The sequence below is a fragment of the Cololabis saira genome, chromosome 5 (genome assembly GCF_033807715.1).
Source record: "Cololabis saira isolate AMF1-May2022 chromosome 5, fColSai1.1, whole genome shotgun sequence".
Classification (NCBI taxonomy): Eukaryota; Metazoa; Chordata; class Actinopteri; order Beloniformes; family Belonidae; genus Cololabis; species Cololabis saira.
Window position 1 is genome coordinate 7802181 of NC_084591.1, and position 13412 is coordinate 7815592.

Consider the following 13412-nt stretch of genomic DNA (forward strand, 5'->3'; position numbering starts at 1 on the left):
AAGAAAAAAACAAAACTTCTCTACAACCCTTTTCTTTGTAATTGCCATACTATTTACCCAATATGTTTTGACTATTCCTTTTTTCCTCCCTTCCTCCATCCTTCCCTTCTTCATTCTTTCATCCCTCCTCCATTCCTTTCTCTATCCTCCTTCCCTTCTTTCTACCTTCCCCTCAATCTCTCTTTCCTCCCTCCTTTCTGTCCTCCCTCCCTCTTTCCTTCTTCCTCTACTTAACTTTCTTTCCTCCATCCTTCCCTCTTCTTTCTTCAGAGGACAACAAGAGGGTTAAATCTAGACATTTAGATTAGACTACTTACACATTTTCCTTTTTAAGGCGGTAATCCGGTTGTACACATAAAATGTCAAGTTCTGCCAGTCTCTGTTCCTGAGAGCTTCAGGTTCAGCCCTTAAACATTCTTCACAATTACTCTTTGACGGTACAGTACAAGATCAGATTAACTGATTCATTTGCCTCTACTGCCCTAATCTCTGCCGGCTGCCAGCGTGCTCTTTTCTGTGGAGCTTTAACTGTAAGTGAGGAGACAAAAACAAAAGTTTTATTAACAGTGTAAGGGAGACGCTACAGTTCCAAGTCCTGTGCCAGTACATACAGTACAAGTGAAATTAAGAGGCTGATCAGAGCTGAGATAAGCATCGGTCCTCAATTATTTGATCAGTTTACAGCTGACAAATTTACAGCCGAGCCACAACTTGTGATTAGATGGCATTATAGGCCATAAGAAAGGCCCTTAAAAGTGCTTTAGTTTTTGAGGTTCCTTCCGGACGTGGAACAAACAAGAATGTTTTCTGTACACAGTGATGTTGATAGGTTTTCAATGTAGTGAGTCCCCAGGACCCACAGGTGGTGATTTGGGTGGGTCCCTGGGAAATTCTATGGGTCCCCAATAGGGTTGTCATAATACCAGAATTTCTGTAAATTTCCACGATTCTCGATACTTATTCGATACCACAATTTAAAAAAAAAACTAGGGCCTAGGGATGCAAATTATCGATTAATTCATTAATCGATAGTTGATGGACCTCATCGATTCATTAACTATTTACTGATGAGCAGTTATTTTCCTGAGAACCTAAATTTAGGTTTAAGTTTGAGCTCAACATTCCTGATACAGGACTCTACACTAGTATTTGTTAGTATATTTTTAGAGCACAGCACAATGAAAAATGTTTAAGTAACACGTTATTTAACCTTTATGTTGAGGGTCCAATGTGACCCATTTTTACATTTAGGAACGGTAAAAACACCCTAAACATTTTTCCTCTGACTTTAAATTGAACTTCTTCTTGACCAACACAATATTTGATACAGATGAAATGGTCTTTCCTGCCACTACACTATGATGATTAGTGTATTTACTTAAATCACAGCAGCATAAACTGATTTGTTTAACTCAACCTGATGTAAACATTAATAAAACTCACACAGGCAGCTCCATGTTGTCCCTGTGTGATCAGGGATGTGATTGGCCAAGGATTACAAAACTCTCAAATCACCAAGTATTTCATCCACCTAACAAGTCCAAGTCCTGCAATCACTATTTATAAGTACGTCTTAATGGAAAACTCAGACGAGCCGCATTTCCAGTTTGCTTGCACGCAAAAGAAAGTTGAATCTCTGAAAGTTGGTAAAGGCAGCGCTGTGGGGGTGTCGGAATTTCCCAGTTCATTCTTTTCAGGGTTTCCGGAGGTCAGGTGCTTATCCCTACTTTCATCAGCCAAGAGGTAGCATACATCTGGAACATTGTGGCAGAGTTGACCACAGTCAATAATCAAATAATAAAAGGTCTCCAAGAGAGTGAATATTCAGGTTAAAATCCTTCAGTTAACGTTGGTCCTAACGATTTTGCCACTTTGATCGGAGCAGTTGGTTTAACTAAGGTCCAGTCTTACAATCTGGATCCACCAATTTCAAGTCATGACAGCAAGGGGGTAAGCTCAGTGGTAGATCATTTGACTGCAGATCAAGAGGTCCTCATTTCAACTCTGCAAGTTTGAAGTCCAAAAGCTGTTCAAGACTCCTTCCGGGACTGTTGTGTTCAAGGGTGCTAGCACTTTGCTAAATTGAGTCCTTAATCCCAAATAACAGGTTGGGTTTTGTAAAATGGAGTGGTCAACTTTCCTTCCTTTCATGCTTACAGGGGAAGACCCATTACTTAATTGGGAAAGAGTTAATTTATGTCCTAAAAATGTTGCCACTTTGATCAGAATAGTTAGTGCAACTGAGGTCCACTCTTACAATCTGGCTCCACCAATTTCAAAACATGGCAGGAAGGGGGTATAGCTCAGTGGTAGAGCATTTGACTGCAGATCAAGAGGTCCCCAGTTCAACTCTGGGTGCCCCCTACTTGTGTTGTGTGACTTAAAACTTGATTTCACAGCAAGTTTGAAGTCCAAAAGCTGTTCAAGACTCCTTCCAGCACTACTGTGTTCAAGGATGCAAGCAGCTTGCTAAATTGAGTCCTTAATCCCAAATAACAGGTTAGGTTTTGTAAAATGGAGTGGTCAACTTTCCTCCTTTTCATGCTTGCAGTGGAAGATCCCTGCCTTCATTGGGAAAGAGGCAACGTATTTTCCTGAAAATGTTGCCACTTGTTGCTCTATGTCTCTCGGCTGGCCTGGGAACGCCTCGGACTCCCCCCGGAAGAGCTGGAGGAGGTGTCTGGGGTGAGGGAAGTCTGGGCATCCCTGCTGAGGCTGCTGCCCCCGCGACCCGGTAACGGATAAAGCGGGAGAAGATGAGTGATGAGTGATGTTGCCACTTTGATCAGAAAGGTTAGTGCAACTGAGCTCCACTCTTACAATCGGGCTCCACCATAGCAGATAGGGGGTATAGCTCAGTGGTAGAGCATTTGACTGCAGATCAAGAGGTCCCCAGTTCAACTCTGGGTGCCCCCTGACCATGAGGGTTGCCTGATCGCATATTTCTTAAAACCACCTACAGTAAAAGTGCAGGTGGCATCTTAAATTCTTTAAGCTCAATCCTGCACTTATTGTTTAAAAGTAACTTTATAGGAAACTCCAACTTTCATGTTGTGGTTTTGTAGGCTTTGGATGCTACTGGTTTTCAATACAAAGAAAAACTTCTAGCGCGTTTGCTAAATTGCAAAACTCTCAAATCACCAAGTATTTCATCCACCTAACAAGTCCTATTCCTGCAATCACTATTTATAACTAAGTCTTAATGGAAAACTCAGACCAGCCGCATTTCCAGTTTGCTTGCATGCAAAATAAAATTGAATCTCTGAAAGTTGGTAAAGGCAGCGCTGTGGGGGTGTCGGAGTTTCCCAGTTCATCCTTTTCAGGGTTACAGGAGGTCAGGTGCTTATCCCTACTTTCATCAGCCAAGAGGTAGCATACATCTGGAACATTGTGGCAGAGTTGACCACAGTCAATAATCAAATAATAAAAGGTCTTCAAGAGAGTGTGAATATTCAGGTTAAACTCCTTCAGTTAACGTTGGTCCTAACGATTTTGCCACTTTGATCGGAGCAGTTGGTTTAACTAAGGTCCAGTCTTACAATCTGGATCCACCAATTTCAAGTCATGACAGCAAGGGGGTAAGCTCAGTGGTAGATCATTTGACTGCAGATCAAGAGGTCCTCATTTCAACTCTGCAAGTTTGAAGTCCAAAAGCTGTTCAAGCCTCCTTCCGGGACTGTTGTGTTCAAGGGTGCTAGCACTTTGCTAAATTGAGTCCTTAATCCCAAATAACAGGTTGGGTTTTGTAAAATGGAGTGGTCAACTTTCCTTCCTTTCATGCTTACAGGGGAAGACCCATTACTTAATTGGGAAAGAGTTAATTTATGTCCTAAAAATGTTGCCACTTTGATCGGAATAGTTAGTGCAACTGAGCTCCACTCTTACAATCGGGCTCCACCATAGCAGATAGGGGGTATAGCTCAGTGGTAGAGCATTTGACTGCAGATCAAGAGGTCCCCAGTTCAACTCTGGGTGCCCCCTGACCATGAGGGTTGCCTGATCGCATATTTCTTAAAACCACCTACAGTAAAAGTGCAGGTGGCATCTTAAATTCTTTAGGCTCAATCCTGCACTTATTGTTTAAAAGTAACTTTATAGGAAACTCCAACTTTCATGTTGTGGTTTTGTAGGCTTTGGATGCTACTGGTTTTCAATACAAAGAAAAACTTCTAGCGCGTTTGCTAAATTGCAAAACTCTCAAATCACCAAGTATTTCATCCACCTAACAAGTCCTAGTCCTGCAATCACTATTTATAACTAAGTCTTAATGGAAAACTCAGACCAGCCGCATTTCCAGTTTGCTTGCATGCAAAATAAAATTGAATCTCTGAAAGTTGGTAAAGGCAGCGCTGTGGGGGTGTCAGAATTTCCCAGTTCATCCTTTTCAGGGTTTCAGGAGGTCAGGTGCTTATCCCTACTTTCATCAGCCAAGAGGTAGCATACATCTGGAACATTGTGGCAGAGTTGACCACAGTCAATAATCAAATAATAAAAGGTCTTCAAGAGAGTGTGAATATTCAGGTTAAACTCCTTCAGTTAACGTTGGTCCTAACGATTTTGCAACTTTGATCGGAGCAGTTGGTTTAACTAAGGTCCAGTCTTACAATCTGGATCCACCAATTTCTAGTCATGATAGTAAGGGCGTATAGCTCAGTCGTAGAGCATTTGACTGTAGATCAAGAGAACCCCAGTTCAACTCTGGGTGCCCCCTACTTGTGTTTTGTGACTTAAAACTTGCTTTCAGAGCAAGTTTGAAGTCTAAAAGCTGTTCAAGACTCCTTCCAGCACTGTCGTGTTCAAGGGAGCAAGCAGTTTGCCAAATTGAGTCCTTAATCCCAAATAATAGGTTAGGTTTTGTAAAATGGAGTGGTCAACTTTCCTCCATTTCATGCTTGCAGTGGAAGATCCCTGCCTTCATTGGGAAAGAGGCAACGTATGTCCTAAAAATGTTGCCACTTTGATCAGAAAAGTTAGTGCAACTGAGCTCCACTCTTACAAGAGACTTGAGACAGTAATTTCTAGTGTCCTACCTCACTTTACATCAGGGGTTCTTAACCTTTCTGACCTTGGGGCCCAATTTTTTCAGTACAGAGTGGCCCGGGGCCCATTAAATATAAACACTGTATAGCAGGGGTATTCAACTTTAAGAGGTCCATTTAGAGAAAATTTACTCAAGCGAAGGTCCAGAACATCATAATATATATATATATATATATATATATATATATATATATGTGTGTGTGTATATATATTCAAGTAGCCTCATAGTTGTATCAACATCTGCATCTGACTGTTATATTAAAAAAGTACATATTTGCCAATTAACATGTTTAACTTGAATTAAACATATTTTTTTCTCTTAAAAATAAAGTAGATTTTATTTTATTTTTCAAATGCTATCTTATTTTATTTCTCTACCAGCAGTTTGAATTTCCCCTTTTCTTTGTTAATTGTCTCAACACATTTTTATACTAAATTAATATAAACACATCTTAACAATTTAAGGTTCAGGTTCAGGTTCTCATATGCATGTGGAGGTGCTCATTGATGAGCCTGAAACGATATTTAGTTTTAATTATGTTCACTGTGGAGAAAGCTGCTTCACAGCTGTATCTGGACCCAAACATGGGTGTTTTAAGATGCTCAGCTTATTTTTCTGTGACTTCAGTTCAGACTTGAGTGGATATGTTGAAAATCTTTGTGTTTTGTTTCAGTGGCGTTTCACTTTCGCACTTTGAACGCCACGGTCTCTGAACGTATGAGACACTGGTTTTGTCCCAGTGGGAAGACTGAACAGGATGAATTTGTCCATTCCGGGTTGCATATTTAAAAATACAGCGAGGACAAAACTTAGTTTGATTTTACTTTGTTATTTACATTAATAAGTTGTCAGGACTCAGTGTGTCGGGTTCATCCGAGCCTGATCAGCTGCGACGGGCACAGTCCGCACCGCAGCTCTCTGGTCGCGCTGCAGCAGTTACTTTCCGATGCTTTTTCGAAAGCCCGAACAGTCCAGTCCAGCAGACACGACAGCTCACGCATCTACATCTACCATCCTTCAGCAGTAACGACGGAGCCCACCGCCCGAGCGGCAGCCTCAGCCGACCTCCCCGGCCGCGGGCACGCGCCGGGATAAATGAGCACGCCGCGCTCGCTCGCTCTGGGCGCAGACCCAATTAATCGATCCCTAATCCTGGCGGATCTAAACCTACTCTGTGCAAAATGAAGGATTTTCTCTGTAAAGACACACCATTTCTCTTACTATTACACGTACAGCTAGCTGAGTGTCTTCTTCTCCTCATTTGGTTGGGAGTTGCTATGCAGTCCCGCGGCCCTCGCGGCCCACACGTACAAAACTGAATTTTTTTTGGCGGCCCACTAGATGGCGCTCGCGGCCCAAGTGTGGGCCGCGGCCCTATGGTTAAGAATCACTGCTTTACATGTCACTTCAGTTTGGCTACCGTCTCGGGTTATTGCAAATATACGGAGAGAGTAGAGATTCTCCAAAAACTTGAACTCTTGACTTCAAACTTTACATTTTGTTGACTAATGTTTCTGATTCAATCAAACATACACATTTATTTCAGCTTTACAGAATTGATAACTGATGTACGTTATGGACACTTTTGTTAAATGGGTGAGTATGTCAGAGAAAGTACTTGATGGTAAATCCATTCATTATCTATGCTATATTCTTTGCAGGGTCAGGGGGGTCTGCTGGAGTCTGTCCCAGCTCATTTTGAGGTGAGAGGCAGAAACTTTCAACAATAACCCAAGTTTTAGTGGTAAACAGTTTGGCCAGTATGGGGATTGAACCCATGACCTTGGCGTTATTAGCACCACACTCTGACCTTCTGAGCTAACCGGCCTTCGCGGTTGTGGTTTTTTAGGCTTTGGATGCTACTGGTTTTCAAAACAAAGAAAAACTTGTAGCGCGTTTGCTAAATTACAAAACTCTCAAATCACCAAGTATTTCATCCACCTAACAAGTCCAAGTCCTGCAATCACTATTTATAACTAAGTCTTAAAGGGGACATATTATGGCATTTAATGTATATTTTAAACAGGCCTTGAATGTCTTAATAACAATCTAAAGCTTGTTTTTTCTACATAAATCAGAAATTCAGTCTCTGGGCCATGTTTTTATTTTTTCCGCTTCTAAAGCCTTTTTCTGTGATTCATTTTCAGGGCGGGGGGGGCTATGATAATGAGGCTCTGCGCTGATTGGCTGTTTGAATGACGTGTAGCAGGGGAGGAGACAAAGCGTCGCTCCGGGGAGAAAAGCAGCGGCTGCGTAGCAAAGCATGTCCACGGTTCTGCGTTAAATCGACGCGTACCCTACGCCGTAGGCTCTGCGTTGGTGTAACGCGGAACCATAAATCAGCCTTTAGTCACCTCGTCTTCACACAGGTAGATTTAATTTAATTCTAAACAGGTACACCACAGTAATTTACTCTGATTCCTCATCATTTCATTTCTTATGTTACAAGACAAATGAATCATGTTAACTGTAAAGAAATCACAACACTGAATTTTCACAAATGGCAACTCTATTGTTAAAATATATAGATAAAATGTATGCACTATTGCTGGCTCAAGGAAGGACCGCGCGTTTTCTGAATGTGAACAGCTCCCGGTGCTTGAAAGATCTGAAACCACAGAAGAAAAATGTATTACGGTACTAATTAGGGGTGTAACAATATATCGTGCCACGAAATTTCGCGATACAAAAACGTCACGATACGTGTCGTGGAGGTGACAACCTGTATCGCGATATAGTCCCTGATTTACAGAATATAAAGAATATATTTATAAAATAATGAACCCTGAATTACCAAAATAACCTTCTTAACAAAAATAAATCTCCTCTTACACTTATAAGGTGAGCATGAATCAATCTTTTTTATGATGTAAAATTGTATGTATTTATTTACTTGTATTTATTTATTCAATTTTAGTTGTTACATTTCTGGAAAAGAAAAAAGTCAAGTCATACATGAGAGAAACTATTCAGTTTGTGGCTAAATATTTTTACTTGTATGAAACTGAAGATGCATAATGCAAACCTGACATTTATTTTTAGTTCAGTTTGTGGAAAATGGTTGGCCTGGCTTTCTCTTTAAAACTTAAACAGTTATAAAGCATTACAAACTGTAACAATAGGGCAAACGCACAGCATTGTTTTGTATTTTGTGTCTTTCAAATAAAAGACAATTTTTTCCAGTCATATATTCCTCTATCAAGGTTGTTAAAAAATACTGCTATAATATCGTATCGTATCGTTATCGTGACCTCAATATCGTGTATCGTACCGTATCGTGAGATTAGTGTATCGTTACACCCCTAGTACTAATAGAGCCCCGAGCCCGGAGCCCCCGGGTTCGGAGCTCCGAACCCGGGGCTCCTCGACGGTCCGGTCCGTGAGCAGCCCCCGCAGCTCCGTATGCGGCGCCGGGGCTCCGGAGCTAAGCTAAATACTTAGCCCATGCAAAGATCATACAAATATAAATAACATAAAAAAAAAAGGAACATACCGCTGACTCGTGTGCAGTTACCGGGTCCGTGCTGTGGGAACTGATCCTTTTATGAGGGTAAATGTCGATGCAAAATCTCATTTTTACTCTCCCTCACTATATAAACAGCCACCGCTTCTGAACAATGGCGGACGCTCGAGCCGACGGAGAGAGCTGGTTGTGGGCGTGGTTTCAGCAGCGGAGGCCGAACCTCTGCGCCTAAGGTGACGTCACCATAGGAGCAGATTCTCATCGGCTCAAAAAAAACCATGTGACACTGGGGGACTCTGTAAGGCAGGGGTCAAAGACCTTGTAGAAATTCATGGTATTTTGTCTCCCCTGTGCTGGCAGGGTGAGGGGAGCCCACTTTACATATGTTAAAACAAGAAAAAACATGTTTTTCATAATATGTCCCCTTTAATGGAAAACTCAGACGAGCCGCATTTCCAGTTTGCTTGCACGCAAAAGAAAATTGAATCTATGAAAGTTGGGTAAAGGCAGCACTGTGGGGGTGTCAGAATTTCCCAGTTCATCCTTTTCAGGGTTTCAGGAGGTCAGGTGCTTATCCCTACTTTCATCAGCCAAGAGGTAACATACATCTGGAACATTGTGGCAGAGTTGACCACAGTCAATAATCAAATAATAAAAGGTTTCCAAGAGAGTGTGAATATTCAGGTTAAAATCCTTCAGTTAACGTTGGTCCTAACGATTTTGCCACTTTGATCGGAGCAGGTAGTTTAACTAAGGTCCAGTTTTACAATCTGGATCCACCAATTTCAAGTCATGACAGCAAGGGGGAATAGCTCAGTGGTAGATCATTTGACTGCAGATCAAGAGAACCCCAGTTCAACTCTGGGTGCCCCCTACTTGTATTGTGTGACTTAAAACTTGATTTCACAGCAAGTTTGAAGTCCAAAAGCTGTTCAAGACTCCTTCCACCACTGTTGTGTTCTAGGATGCAAGCAGTTTGCTAAATTGAGTCCTTAATCCCAAATAACAGGTTAGGTTTTGTAAAATGGAGTGGTCAACTTTCCTCCTTTTCATGCTTGCAGTGGAAGATCCCTGCCTTCATTGTGAAAGAGGAAACGTATGTCCTGAAAATGTTGCCACTTTGATCAGAATAGTTAGTGCAACTGAGCTCCACTCTTACAAGAGACGTGAGACAGTAATTTCTAGTGTCCTACCTCACATTCACTCTTTACAGGTCACTTCAGTTTGGCTACCGTCTCGGGTTATTGCAAATATACAGAGAGAGTAGAGATTCTCCAAAAACTTGAACTCTTGACTTCAAACTTTACATTTTGTTGACTAATGTTTCTGATTCAATCAAAAATACACATTCATTTCAGCTTTACAGAATTGATAACTGATGTACCTCCATTTTATGGACACTTTTGTTAAATTGGTGAGTATGTCAGAGAAAGTACTTGATGGTACATACATTCATTATCTATGCTATATTCTTTGCAGGGTCACGGGGGTCTGCTGGAGTCTGTCCCAGCTCATTTTGAGGTGAGAGGCAGACCCCTGGACAGGTCAATTTTTATAATCTGAAACTTTCAACAATAACCCAAGTTTTAGTAGTAATCATTTTGGCCAGTATGGGGATGGAACCCATGACCTTGGCATTTCAGTTTTTTACGATTGAATAAACACTAAAATCTAAAGTTTTGCCCAATTATGAAAACCTTACACTCAAGGAGCAAAACTCGGCCCCAGATTTGCACCACTGTAAGCACAATGAGTCCATTCACACTTTGTGCAAAACAATACACACGGTGATTTGAAACACTAACACACACGTCTATGCATTAGACACAGAAGTATATCAAGATGTCACTTCCTTGCACTTCTAAAGCACTGACTGTCAAATTACCACACCTATGAGCCAGTTGATTGAACACTGCCATTTGGTGTGCAAACACAAGATTGCTTAATTGTAGACACACCAATCAGGTTTAAGCACTATAAAAATGCAGCAGGTGATTTCACCAAACTTAACCAAAATGGAAGGAAGAGGAAGAGGAAGAGTGAGGATGAGAGGGGGAATCGGAGAAGGAGGAGAAGGAGGCAGAGGCCGTGCCAGAGGTAGAGGCCAAGGAAGAGGAAGAGGAAGACTTCAAGCAGGAAGAGGTGAAGCTGAAAGGAGAAGAGGTCCAACTTTAAGAAATGTGGAAGAAATGTAATTGGCCAGAGGGCAATTACAGTTTTTTACGATTGAATAAACACAATTTTGATTGTTTTGTTTTGTTTAGCAAAACCCAACACACGAATAGCACAACCACATACCCAATTAGCAAAACACCTTAGCTCCTTTGCAAAATGAACCACTCTTGTAAAAACTATACACTAACTTATCAAATCCATATTTTTTTACCATATGAAACACACACGTTGCATATGACTTAACTCTGTTTGCACCAGTTACACTCTGCTGTTGAAAACCTTAAACACTTTCGGCTAATTCTGCTTCTAAGTGCATAGAGTAGTATGGGTGAAGCACACAGTGAATTTGCAAAACATCGCTCGGATTTGCACATCTGTAAACACAATGTCTGCTCACACTTTTTGCAAAACAATACACAGTGAACACTAAACACACTTGTATGCATTACTGTAGACACCACACAGGAGACAAGACTAATGCTGTTGACAATGTTATTTATTTTTTTCCATATACTCAAGCCAACATGGCGAAAAAAAAAAAGCATTTCCCAGTTTTCATGAACATAACATTTTATCCTGTACAACCCCCCCCCCCCCCCCCCCCCCCAAAAAAAAAGAAAACACGGCACATAAATTGCTACTGTTGGTCTCTTCTCCTAGCTGGATCTGGCCAGAGAATTTCATCCACATCACAGGCGATATCCTCATTCGCAAGACAGCGGGGAAAGAATCGCCGTGCATGCCGTATCCACCCCTGTATGGCTGTGGCCTCAATCTGGTCACAGGCCTCCTCCATGGCCTGAATGAGGGCTACCCGAGCCAGGGGGTGCAGATCATAAACCTTCCACCGCCATGCAGAGAAAAATTCTTCAATTGGGTTAAGAAATGGAGAATATGGCGGCAGGAAAAGGACTGTGTAATGTGGGTGCTGTGTAAAACAGTTCTGAACCAGTGCAGAGCGGTGGAATGAAACATTGTCCCGGGTGACAATGTATTGGATCTGCATGTTTATGATTGTGAGGTTGTATACTCTGTCCAAAAATGTAATGATGTGAGGTGTTTTATACGGACCCATGTTGGCATGGCGGTGGAGGACCCCATTCTGGGTGATTGCCGCGCAAAAGTTGATGTTACCCCCCACTTTGCCCCGGGACACTAATAATTGCCCTCTGGCCAATTACATTTCTTCCACATTTCTTAAAGTTGGACCTCTTCTCCTTTCAGCTTCACCTCTTCCTGCTTGAAGTCTTCCTCTTCCTTGGCCTCTACCTTTGGCACGGCCTCTGCCTCCTTCTCCTCCTTCTCCGATTCCCCCTCTCATCCTCACTCTTCCTCTTCCTCTTCCTTCCATTTTGGTGAAGTTTGGTGAAATCACCTGCTGCATTTTTATAGTGCTTAAACCTGATTGGTGTGTCTACAATTAAGCAATCTTGTGTTTGCACACCAAATGGCAGTGTTCAATCAACTGGCTCATAGGTGTGGTAATTTGACAGTCAGTGCTTTAGAAGTGCAAGGAAGTGACATCTTGATATACTTCTGTGTCTAATGCATAGACGTGTGTGTTAGTGTTTCAAATCACTGTGTGTATTGTTTTGCACAAAGTGTGAATGGAATCATTGTGCTTACAGTGGTGCAAATCTGGGGCCGAGTTTTGCTCCTTGAGTGTAAGGTTTTGATAATTGGGCAAAGTGGGGGTAACATCAACTTTTGCGCGGCAATCACCCAGAATGGGGTCCTCCACCGCCATGCCAACATGGATCCGTATACTGTAAAACACCTCACATCCTTACATTTTTGGACAGAGTATACAACCTCACAATCATAAACATGCAGATCCAGTTGTACAGGATAAAATGTGATGTTCATGAAAACTGGGAAATGCTTTTTTTTTTCGCCATGTTGGCTTGAGTATATGGAACATTGTCAACAGCATTAGTCTTGTCTCCTGTGTGGTATCTACAGTAATGCATACAAGTGTGTTTAGTGTTCACTGTGTATTGTTTTGCAAAAAGTGTGAGCAGACATTGTGTTTACAGATGTGCAAATCCGAGCGATGTTTTGCAAATTCACTGTGTGCTTCACCCATACTACTCTATGCACTTAGAAGCAGAATTAGCCGAAAGTGTTTAAGATTTTCAACAGCAGAGTGTAACTGGTGCAAACAGAGTTAAGTCATATGCAACGTGTGTGTTTCATATGGTAAAAAAAATATGGTTTTGATAAGTTAGTGTATAGTTTTTACAAGAGTGGTTCATTTTGCAAAGGAGCTAAGGTTTTTTGCTAATTGGGTATGTGGTTGTGCTATTCGTGTGTTGGGTTTTGCTAAACAAAACAAAACAATCAAAATTGTGTTTATTCAATCGTAAAAAACTGTAAGCAATAAAATTCGCTTGTGTCACTCTTGTGGACCATGTTGTGAACCATGGATTGACGCTGAGGGAGGCTGGACTGAGAGTCCAGCCAAATCTCAGCAGATTCACCGTGGCATCTGTCATAAGGGCATTCAGACTGGAAAACAGGTAAAAAAAATTACCTGTTTACAGCTTCTTACTGCATGCACCCCATATCAGCACTTTTGCGCGGCAATCACCCAGAATGGGGTCCTCCACCGCCATGCCAACATGGGTCCGTATAAAACACCTCACATCCTTACATTTTTGGACAGAGTATACAACCTCACAATCATAAATAACATGCAGCTCCAATACATTGTCACCTGGGACAATGTTTCAT

At 41.7% G+C, this 13412-nt stretch overlaps 5 non-coding genes across 5 annotated transcripts; 4 read left to right on the top strand and 1 right to left on the bottom strand.

Annotated features, from left to right (window-relative positions):
* Nucleotides 1-2292: 2292 nt before the first annotated feature.
* trnac-gca (transfer RNA cysteine (anticodon GCA)) lies at nt 2293-2364 on the top strand. The gene has a single exon. It is a non-coding gene; the product is annotated as a tRNA-Cys (tRNA).
* Nucleotides 2365-2844: 480 nt separating this feature from the next.
* trnac-gca (transfer RNA cysteine (anticodon GCA)) lies at nt 2845-2916 on the top strand. The gene has a single exon. It is a non-coding gene; the product is annotated as a tRNA-Cys (tRNA).
* A 993-nt stretch (nt 2917-3909) lies between these two features.
* On the top strand, nt 3910-3981 carry trnac-gca (transfer RNA cysteine (anticodon GCA)). Its single transcript has one exon. It is a non-coding gene; the product is annotated as a tRNA-Cys (tRNA).
* Nucleotides 3982-6795: 2814 nt separating this feature from the next.
* Nucleotides 6796-6869, bottom strand: trnai-aau (transfer RNA isoleucine (anticodon AAU)). The gene has a single exon. It is a non-coding gene; the product is annotated as a tRNA-Ile (tRNA).
* A 2437-nt stretch (nt 6870-9306) lies between these two features.
* Nucleotides 9307-9378, top strand: trnac-gca (transfer RNA cysteine (anticodon GCA)). The gene has a single exon. It is a non-coding gene; the product is annotated as a tRNA-Cys (tRNA).
* The last annotated feature ends 4034 nt before the right edge of the window (nt 9379-13412 follow it).